Here is an 11,547-nt window from a genome sequence, read left to right as displayed (position 1 = left end):
AAAATATGCCACAGCAAGTCACGCATTAAGCACTTTCTGGATTTTCTTTTTCTCTAGGTAATTTCCTTGCTCTGGAATACAGAAAGGATTTTGGTTTTATTAAGAAGAACAATTAATTTTGCTGTTTGGATTACTGATGACATAATATCAAATGCGATGATTTTGTTATTATTTGTCTTTTATTGCCCATCAATATCCTCAAGCAAACAGAATTCAAATAATTTAACATTTTATTTTAATAGAGAGGAACAAAGTGGTTGCCTAATCAGGACTACTTAGATACAAACATCTGAGTCAAAAATTTCCAAACTTCCAAAACAGGGTTAGTTTAGTTGAAGGATGATCAGCGTTTTGACATACTTCTCCTTTTACCAATGTGTCCTTAATAAGGCACATATCAAGACTGCCACCTGGCCAACACACTTTTAAGTTGGGCATGGTATCTGCATGCAGAGAAAGCTCCCAGTCACTGAGTGACAGCAGATATTGCAGCCACTCATCCTTAAAGGAAACATATTTTAAGTTAATACCCACAAGTGCTCTGCTAACAGGAATTTCCAAAATCTGGATTATAATGACTTCGACATGCTTTATTGATCTATTTTATTTCTTTATTGGAACATGGCTAGAAGAAGCTGGTATATTTTACCTTCCCCTAAGCTTGGCAAAATCTCAGGCACAGCTGAAAGTCTGGATGTCATGCTAAAATAGAGTTTGAAAAGGCTTTTGAAAAACATTCTCTGGCTAAAGGTCACTGAATATTGTTTAAATTAGGTAAAGGTACTGGGAATTAAGATTATTCACCTTTGGCTGTTTTCCTGCTTCACAGACTGTGAGGACAATTAATAATGCCAAGAGCTTACAGTATTTATTGATGCAAAGTGCTTAGCAGAAACACCCTTTTTATTTCCAAGACACCACAACAGAGACTGAACAGGTTTTCTCTTCTGCCTGCACAGGATATCATCTTGTTTCTTCATGATTTTTGAAAGCACTACATTCACAACTTATTTCCTGAAGAAGACAAACACAATCTAAATTCCTCCTGATTAATTATCTTGGAATCATAGAATGGTTTGGGTTAGAAGGCAGTTTTAAAGGTCACCTAGTCCAACTTCTCTGCAATGAGCTGGGACACCTTTCACTAGACCAGGTTGCTCAATGCCCCATCCAACCTGGCCTTGAACATTTCCAGGGATGGGTCATCCACAACTTCCCTGGGCAATCTGCGCCAGTGTTTTACAACCCTCATCATAAAAATGCTTTCCCAATATCTAATCTAAACCTACCCTCTTTCAGTTTAAAGCCCAGAGCTGGATGGCTCTGTGCACAGCCTGGGTCTCACACTCATGTATGTGCTTGTTGGCGAAAGAGAGGCAGGAGCTGCAGAATTAAATGTTATTGTAATGCTTCCCTGAGGCACACACTCAGAATAAGAAATCAGAATGAGAAAGAGGATGGAGCACAAGAAATAACAAAGCTTCAAAGGTGACAATGAAAGCATTTGGTTAACTTATGTTCACTTATAGCCCCTCAGTAATTGTTCTTATGGAGGAAGCTGAAAGAATATAAAGCTGAATGTATGAAAATGAAAGTTGGGGAAGACTGGCTCGGAGAAAAGGGGTCAGAGTAGCCAGGCACTTCAGGACTTTGGAATAGCAATGCCTTCCCTTTTCCCCACTCTCCTCCCAAGGCAGGTCATTGTTGTGGATTTTAATCACTTGGTATGGTGTAATTAGACACATTGGGACACGCTGTGTAGCAAGAGTTATGTGGAAGAGTCTTGTAGCAGTCTCCTAGGAGTCTAGTCCAAGTCTGTCCATGGCTGTGCACCTTTTCCATCCTAGACTCCATGCAAGCCCACAGGAGACACCAGATGTTTTCTATCTTCATCAAGTAATCTGAAACTGAACAAGAGAGAGACAATTGAATTGGAAGGATGTGGGTAAGGAAAGCAGTGGAAAAAGTAAGAATACACCCAACACCACACCTGACTAATTCAGTGTCTAGCACTCTCTTTAGATAGAAACAGATTGAGTATCTGATGAGCTTTATTCACAACTTTTATAGCAAATAAAAAACCAAAACCAAAACTCTAAAATAAAATTTGGTACAAATCAATGCCAAGTCCTACATTAAATGGATATTTTCCTGAGCTACACATATCAACCTCATCATCTTTCTTACACTAGAAGCCAAGTGATTGGTTCAATTTGGGATAAAAAAAATAATCTCATTAATAGTTTTAATTAACTGGCAACAAACAATCCCTTATTCATTTAGGGGTTCTGCAAAAGAAAGAGAAAGTGAGCAAATGAAATGAGAAGTGGAACATTTATTTCAGAGAACTAGCACAGATTTTTCCTATCATGCAAGTGTACTTAGTATACAACTAATCTGAATCTAGTTCTGCACTTCTACATGTATTATTCTCAGCAGACTAAAAATGAGTGAAGGTATACATCAGGTATATATCTGCTAAGGTATATATCTGATTTGGTATCTTAAAAGAATAATAATTTTGTAACTTTAAAATATCAGGATATGAATTAGCTGTAAGGAAAACATGGGGCGTTTGGCAGAATAAAGTTTTAGAGGATAAGGATGTGCTTCACTGGGCCTATTGCTATTTCCCACACTCCCCTCTTGCCTCCACATTCTGGCTATCTGCATCTTTATGCTCTGACTGTGCTCAGACTGACTGGGAGTTGAGAGGAGGTCCTCTCCAGATTTGACACTCTCGCAGGGGCTGAGCACCAGCAGTATTTTTTCTGTGTTTCTCACTAAGTAATACATATAAAGAAGAGGCAATGACTGGAAAACAATTTTTAAAATATGAAGAGAACCAAGAATAAAAATTTCCGTTTCTGATTAAACCTTTCACAGTATGGCTTGTCCCATTTACCCATATCTCCTCTATTTTCTGATATACCTCCTCATTATTCATGTTTGCTGAGCATTTACTTCCATAACATCCTACAGCAAGATTCTTTCAGCTCCATTTCCAATACAAGTAGCTTCTTCAGCAAAAAAGAAAAGAGCAAGTGTCTGTCTTTTTAATGGATTTCATACCAGGAGGAAAGGCAGTACTATTTAGCAATGCTATTTTTGTCATCGTAAGCAGAAACAGAAGAGGTTTGAGCTACATCTGTGTTACCACGCTTGGCAGGAGTGCATACCCTCTTCCAGTTCTGCATCTGCATGCATCCCAAGCAATCTTTTGCTCCTGAAATCCCATTTCTATACATAAAACACCTGCATACAACATAGCTGAATCCAGCAGGTAGCCTAGATGTAGTTTAGGTAAAATCCTGAAGTATGCCAACAGATAAATTTCATCAGGCAAATCAATTTCTGTCTTACTTGAATTTGGGAAGTTGATCAAGAAAAATACAAGCATAATTAACAAATGTCAGCAACTTCTTTTTTACCAATGAAGACCTTGGCTGTGACTGAAATTTCTCAGAGGCTGGCAAGAATTTTCAGATGATCAGGAATCCTCAGCCTGTAATATGCAAGACATCAGTAAATCATTCATTTGCCATTTTTAATAAAACAACATAGAGGCTACTACAGATAAAAGCAAACCAGCAAACAAACTCAAATTACAGCTAAATTTTTTAAGTCAATTATTTTGCTTACAGTGTCCAGGACTGACTGCAAATTTTTGTCCATGACAGCTGATCCTTTGATTGAGAACAACTGGGATACCCTAAAACTGGGTGACCAGGCCAGCCTTGAAGCATTTGGATGGTTCACTGGTGCTCGCAGCTGAATGAGCACTGTCTTTAAGATATGAACAGGGAAAAGATTTCCTGAAACACATTAGGAAACTGCAGTGCCAACCCAGTAAGGTGGGGAAGATGTTAAAAAACTGAAAAAGCAGGAAGGAAACGAGTTTCAAACTGCAGCCTTCCCTCTCCATGTGCTGAGGGCTGGAGAAAGCATTGCACAGCTCAGGCTCATCTGGTAGGAAGAGTTCACTTTTGCAGTAAGCAAATATGGCCTGTGGCCATATGTCAAGCAAAGCTAAAACCTTTGATCATGTAAACCACAATCTCACTGAGAACAAAAAGCAGAAACTCTCAGTCCAGGAAGGACATTTTAATGAAGGGCAACCTGTGACCACAGGACTCAAGCAGACATGCAGCAGCGGAAGAAACTGAGACAGCTTAAGCTGCTGCCCCTCCCTGCCTTCCTCCCCCACCTGCCTAACAGATGTTGCTGCCCCCAAGGCAGGGATGTCTGATCCACTCATGAATCAACTCCTAACTCATCCTACTTTAGCATATTAAGGTAACCTGACATCAAAGTTAGTTGACAAAGTTGGGTTGGAGCAGATACAGGCAGTAACAGCTCTAGAGGTGTGATGCTAATTCACCTCTGCATTCCTTACAAAGCCTGAGCTGGCAGCTGAAAGAGGAGGATGGCAGTGGGTCATCCTGGAAGCAAGTCCCAGCAGAGGGGGTGGTTTGGCTCTCTCTACTTACCTGCAAATTTCCTCCAGGCTTCAAATGGGTCAGAAATTTGGGGCAGAATTCAGAAGTGCAGGGAGATTTAAGTTCCACAAAGATGCCGAGTCCTTCCTTTAAGCACAAACTCAGCCCTAAACATGTGTCCTTTTATGCTATAATTCAGTGTTTTGGTGGGTTTCTAAGGCTAATCAGAAATAATAAATGTAATGCTTACTAATCAATATCCACACATGACCTAGAGTTCCAATAAGCATCTTCTAGATAATAGTTATTTTTACATAATATTTCAATTATAAATTCACAGATTATTTAAATTATTATGAGGCTATTTAAAATAACTGCTTCAGTAGGGGGTTTGTTTTTCAATTTACATTTGTGAGTATGTACATGAGGTCTTCTTTACGCATGCAAGAGCTTGGGCAAATTTTGCATGATAATATGCAAAATTTCCTCTGCCTGTATTGGCTACTAACTTCTCCTTCAGCACAGACCCTTCTTTTAGTCTCTCCTTTCTAATCATTGCCCTTGGGACTATATTTTTATAAGTAGCTCCCTTCTGAAGCCAGCCTGGACAGTTAGAGACAGGATACTGCCAGAAAACTAGTCAGTAATACAATGTAATTAAATTGGCACTCAGGGTGCTTTATATTTAAACCTAATTGACAAACTAAAAACACAAAGGTTAGGGGATGTGGACCTAACAGTGTCTGTATAAATCCTAAATAGATCCAACATCAATGTGAAAATATACCAAATGAACAATAATGTATAGAAAGCAGCTAAAGAAGCTGTGCTTCATCTCTGGAAAAGTTTTCCAGCTTGAGTTTTGCAACTTTTTCTCTGAGCCCCTGTGTTAGGTTTGCATGGCCAGGTTTTGGAAGCAGGGGGGATAGAGGGGTGGCTTTCTGTGAGAAGCTGCAAGGGGCTTTCCCCACGTCTGACAGAGCCAGTGCCAGCTGGCTTCAGGATGAACCCACTACTGGTCAAGGCAAAGCCCATCAGAGATGGTGGTAGTGCCTCTGGGATAAGAGGGTTAAGAAGGGGGTAAAAAAATATTATTGCACAGAGAAGAGAGGAGTAAGAACATGTGAGAGGAACAGCTCTGCAGACACCAAGGTCAGTGAAGAAGGAGGGGCAGGAAGTTCTCCAGGCACCAGAGCTGAGATTCCCCCCTGTGGTGCAGCCCATGGTGAAGCAGCTGTGCCCCCGCAACCCACAAAGGTCCACGGGGATGCAGAGATCCATCTGCAGCTTGTGGAGGAGACCAGGCTGAAGCAGGTGGATGACCAAAGAATTCTGTGACCCCATGGGAAGCCCACACAGGAGTAGGTTTCTGGCAGGGACTTGTGGGCCCGTGGAGAGAGGAGCCCATGTTAGAGCAGGCATCCTGGTGGGACTTGTGATTCAGTGAGGGACCCACACTGAGCAGCCTGGTCCTGAAGGACTTCACCTCATGGAAGAGTGACCCACGTTGGAGCAGTTAGTGAAGAAGTATAGCCCATGGGAAGAACTCACTCTGGAGAAGTTCATGGAGAACACTTTCCCATGGGAAGGACCCAGGGCAAGGACTCCTTTCCCAGAGCAGCAGCAGGAAGAATGTGTGATGAACAGACCATAACCCCCATTCCCTGCCTCCCTGCCCAGCTTGTAGGGGAGAAGGTAGAGCATGAGAAGAAAGGAGGGTTGGAGGGAAGATGTTTTTAAGATTTATTTTATTTCTCATTATCCTGCTCTGATTTGATTGGTAATAAATGCAACTAATTTCCCCATGTCAAGTCTGTTTTGCCTGTCACAGTAATCGGTGATTGATTTCTCCTTGTCCTTATCTCAACTCATGAACCCTTAGTTATATTTTCTCTCCTCTATCGAGTTGTGGAGGGGACCTGGTGTCCAGCCAAGGTCAACCCACTACAGACCTTTGACACTGGTAGCTCTTGGGAAACCACACTGAGTTATACTGACTACTGCCTTGTGAAACATTTCAACACCTGAAACAGGTTGACGTGGAACAAATAACAACTTCTTAACTTCCGTCCTGCCTGAAAACTCCCTGAGCTTTTAAATGGGTGGGCTGGAGCCAGAATTTCTACTCCCAGGCCCAAGGAGGTGGTAAGAGTTCTGGTCTTGGTGGCTATAAAAAACCTCAGGACCCACTTCTGTCTCAGTATAAATCCAACTGAAAAAGTAGTTTTGTAGCTCTCTGCAGTACAGGCACTGTATCCCTGCTGAGCTCTAAAAGGAATATGAAGCATATCTGAAGGCGAGATGCTGTTATTTACTCATATCTATCTGAACAACAGCCAAAAAAGTAACCCTAGAAAAGACAGCCATCCCCCCCCCAAAAGGAGGTAAATTGTTTCAGTGGGGAAAAACCAAACACCATTAGGATATGAAATATGCAGAACTGATACACAGACAACAAAAACCTGAGCACATTGAACTCAAATTCTGTTCCTTAAAGAGCTCCTGTTCTGTTTGTATGTTGGCCCAGTATTAAGGACAAAATTATTTATAACATATAATAAAAAAGCACAACTTGGGGTCCTTCTAAAAAGTTAGCGATATTGATCTTAGGTTCTCTAATACAAGACAATATCTGTTGCTTTCCTACAATATTATTCTTTTCCTTCTTTATCAGATCTACTGTCAAATAACTCAGTTCCTCTTTTTATTCTCACTTTTCAAACATCCTCAGCATTTCAGTTACACTAAAATCATCAGATTTCATTGAAAGATGAGTGGACATCAGAAGTCTGAGAGCACTTACTGGAGTCAACAAGAAACACTGTCTTGCTTTAAACTGGCTCAATATTAAGCTCCAAATATTTATTGCCACTTCAGTGATCACATGAAAGAGCTTTCAATAAGTCATTATAATGAAGTGTTTATTGGAAAGTGGCAACAGTAAATGAGTGAAAATATGTCCAAAGAGAACATTCAATATTCATAACGCTTCTCCTATCTAGGGATTGCTAGAAGAGCAAAACAAGTATTTCTTTCCCTGTTTCCATCTAAGAAAAAGACTCACAAAAGACTCCAAACAAAGCTCAGGGGAAGCATTAGGAAAGGAACACCATCCAGCAGAGCTAGGACAATCCTGCAATTATTATTCTGATCTGGAATTCCCAGCAGGTTGACAGCTACCTTTCAAGAAACACTGTTCAATCAGGTAGTCATCTGCTTCCTATAGAAAAAAAAAGCAAACCTCAACAAGCTATGCTTAGATGCAAAGGCACAAGAAAATTTCTAGCTGTCATCCCCAAACATTTCTCCAGAAAAAGCTTTTGTGTTTACATTTCTCTGATCCCTTCTTGTAAGGCAGTTGGTGTGGGGTCGGTAGCTCTGACCCAGGAAGCCGTGACCGGTTCGGAGAGATGGTCCCATGGAGGATCATCTTCCCGGGTCCCGGTTTCTTCCCTCAGCCACTAGCTGGAGTGCCCGTGCAGAGAGGCTATCAGCTCTTAGTGATTTTCAGCTTGTGATTCCAGCTCTTGCTCTGCAGGCCAATCTCCAGGCCAGACCAGGGGGGAGAGACGAGAGACCCGTGAAGCAGTTCCGCACGAGGTAGCTTTATTAGTCCATATCCGGCAAAGGTGAGGCCAGTGACAACCTTCTCTCTGCCCTCACGGGGGAAGAGGGCTAGCTTTTATAGGGATACAGGGGGTGGGTGTCAGGGGGTAACGGCCAATGGGTTACAAAGGATCTGCATAGGGTCTCCCAGAGGATTCTGGGTCTGTCTTCTTCTCGTGGTAGCTGCAAGTGGTTGCCTTTCCAGGGAATCCTGCTGGGAGGTTAAGCAATCTCCTTATCTCAGCAGGCGTCCCTCCAGGGCAGGGGCTGGGCATACCCCACATTCTTGGATCAAGCAGGGGTTTGTTCTGGTTAGTTGATTGGTTATGGGCTCCTGCTCCCCCTTTGTTTCTCTTATATGATGGACTAGCCTTGTTTTGAATTCTGATGCAAACCACAGCACTATGCCAAAGCTCAACATTTCAGGGATCTGCCTTTAGCCATAATTATATGCTCACCTTTGTGGTCTCCACTTTCAAGGGCGGCGGCTGCTATACACAAAACAACAGCAGCATTCTTGAAGGGACACCGAACAAGATGCAAGTTTGCCCACTGACATTTTCTTCCTGTATAACCCAGACCAGGACATAAAAACAATGGCTGGTTAACAAGATAGCATACAGGGAAAAGGTTTCCACGAGTAATGCAAGAAGAGTACTGTGTGGACAAGTAAGGTAGGAAAAACACACCAAGATGACCAGTAGGATACAGGAGTCATGCAAGAAATGACCAGATGCTAGTCAGAGAAATTATTTTCTTAAAAGAATGTGATTTTGTTAGCTAAACATCCTTCCAAGTGGTCAGTAACTTCTGCTCCCTATGTATTTCCTTCAGAGGTAGAAAATACAGATCTACGTGATGTTCTTACTTTGTTATTAACATAAGTCAGTGCTTTGATGATCTTGCCAGGTTACTTTCCTTAAGGGCCCCCAGCTTGTGCAATCAAAACAGATAACTTGAGAAAAAGGAAAAGAGAAAAGAAAGGGGAGCATCTGATCTGTGTTGGTCAGGCAGATCTGGAGTAGAGGATTCCCTGTCCTTCCCTGTCCGTGGCAACAGCATAAGCAGTGGCAGGTCAGCATATGGTGCCACCCATCTCATGCAGTATTCCCAAGCAGTTTTTCCAGCCTAATTCAACCTCTGGTCTAACAGATAGATACTGATACTACCAAAAATATTCATGAAGGATTTCTGAAGGAAGCTCATGTCCACTAAGTCAACTTCAGTGGTAGCTGAGAAAAGACTACATCCCACCATTTCCAGACCTACAAAGAACTAAGTCCTGTACAAAACAAATACTATTTCATTCTCATAAGCAATATTGGCACATAACAACTTTGTGTCTAATTTGGCCATCAGCTGCACATCTCGGTTTCCTTTGAATACTGATGTGGAAGCCTTGGTAGTGGAAACCCAAAGCTCCTGAAGCAAGCAGTACAGGCTAAAAGAAAAAATGTATTTTCCAGACACAACTGCACTTCAAATCCACTGTGGCAGAGAGTTGGAAGTTTACCATTTGAATGGTGTGGACTCCTGATTTCTAAAACTAATTCCATCAGCAGCATTCTGACCAAGAAAATGCCTTTCTACAAAACACACATAAATTTAAGACTCTAGGAATTCCAGGTATTCGTGAATTCCAAACCTGTTCCATTTTCTTAAAGCTAAATATTCTCTGACCCTTCTCTTACAGTACTGTAAATCAGGAATAACTTCAGTGAATTCCCATGAGTTACAGCCATCTAAGATAGAAACAGTGTGAAGGTAATCATTATTGCTAAACAACCCCATCTCCTTCCCTGACAAAATAAAAAGCAGTTTCAGAGTGTCTTTTGCCTGCTTAACAAAAGTATACTTGCAAAGAGGCTTTCAATCACTGTCTTCAAGTACAAAAACAATTAAAGTTATTTCAGAACTGCCTTTGGTGAGGTAGGTAGGAAAAGCAGCCTCAGCAGTGTATCCTTCCCTGTGAGCTCTGTAGTACTGAGGGAGATAACAAAAGTTTCCATTTCCTAATATTCTTTCTAATTCTGACCCCAGTCTTGTGATTTCAGTTGATCTCCATTGCAGGCTTCTGAAATAAAGACTTAATGGGACTTTAAGTGGGGCTTACTAAAAATAGCTGAGTATTACCTACTTCATCAAGAGCTATCATAAAAGATGTGTTAGGTCAGAAGCCTATCCTGCTGTAATTGATGATGAATTGTTGATAATTGAAGAACAAAGCAAGTTTCTTCCTTGCAAATGTGTCTTAGGTGTAAGCATGAAAGCTGAAGAGAGAAACAGAAAACAGTTTCTTAAAAAACTAAACATATTAGAAACAACTATACTTACTTTAAGGATATAACCACTTCAAAAATGATAAAAAATTAATATAAATGTGACAACATGCACAAATCAATTGTGTTACTTTGTCTGCAAGATCCCCTAGTCAACATGCAGAAGAAGCTTTCCTGCATTTTGTATTACTTCTTTCTTTGAAATGTCAAACATTTTTCTCAAAAGCACAAGGACTATAGAACAGAGACAGATGAGATGCTCATACTCAAACTCATCCATTTCTAGCAATGTTAAACCATATCCCAACACCTTTGGAACCACATTGGTTTTATACGTAGACTTAAATCCACTGTATGTTAAGGTACAAACCCAGAATTTTCTGGACTAAGGATTCTCAACCAGGGATGTTCCTATTCTACTCCATCTTCTGCCAGTGCAATATCTGAGGAGAAAAGATGAAGGATGAGATGGTGCCAGCCAAGGAGCCAGTGGACATTAATCCGTCACCTTTCAAGAACAAGAAACAGTTTTGCATAAAGCTGAGCTTCTTTCTAACTATCTGGATATCTAATCTCTGTATCAGAGCCATACCAGTGAGAACAAACCAGGGTACAAAGGCAATGAGTTTTGCTAGGCTTGGTGTGTATAAGCTCCAACTACCTTGGAGTTACAAATCCAAAGCAATGAGGAAGCCAAGCTGTGGGCAAGTGGTTTTCCTGTGACCTAAAGATTCCCTGAAAAGCACACAGAGAAATAGGCAATAGAGAACCCAAGGCTCTACAAACATGGCAATTTAATTTTGGAATGGCATGCATTTTTGATCACTTATTTAATGAACGAGTGAATTCAGGCTGGTGTTAAAGCACACTATTTCTGTCTTGAATGCTCTGTTGCACTGTCAGATTTTATTCACACCATTTGAGTAATAAAACTGACAGAAATCAAAGTTTATCTGAGCACAAACAAGGAAATGATACAGTGCCAATTTGTGCAATGATTCTAATGGGGCCAGTTGTCCATTTTCTCTTCTCACATAAGCTGATACCCTTAAAAAAAGCAAAATAAAGAGATGCAGAGAGGACAGGCTAGTGAATGAATATTGATGTACCTACCTTTAAAGCACCTAACCCAGACAAAGAGGGTGACAGGGTACAAAGGAGGCCTGCACTCCTTCACAAGCCCGTATCTGTGCATGTCAGTGTGAGCAGCTGTTCTGTGCTGG

At 41.2% G+C, this 11,547-nt stretch overlaps 1 long non-coding RNA gene across 1 annotated transcript; it reads right to left on the bottom strand.

The window, feature by feature from the left end:
• Positions 1 to 212: 212 nt before the first annotated feature.
• On the bottom strand, positions 213 to 8,611 carry LOC121674294. The gene is made up of 3 exons (XR_006019517.1): positions 8,504 to 8,611; positions 3,432 to 3,505; positions 213 to 1,907 (listed from the first exon to the last, which is right to left on the bottom strand). It is a non-coding gene; the product is annotated as an uncharacterized LOC121674294 (long non-coding RNA).
• Between the last annotated feature and the right edge of the window lie 2,936 nt (positions 8,612 to 11,547).

This window comes from Corvus kubaryi, unplaced genomic scaffold (assembly GCF_017639235.1).
Source record: "Corvus kubaryi isolate FWS band 111438036 unplaced genomic scaffold, C.kubaryi_AGA036_p1.0 67, whole genome shotgun sequence".
Classification (NCBI taxonomy): domain Eukaryota; kingdom Metazoa; phylum Chordata; class Aves; order Passeriformes; family Corvidae; genus Corvus; species Corvus kubaryi.
The sequence above is the reverse complement of the archived record's forward strand: the minus strand, read 5'-3'. Positions and strand labels throughout refer to the sequence as shown.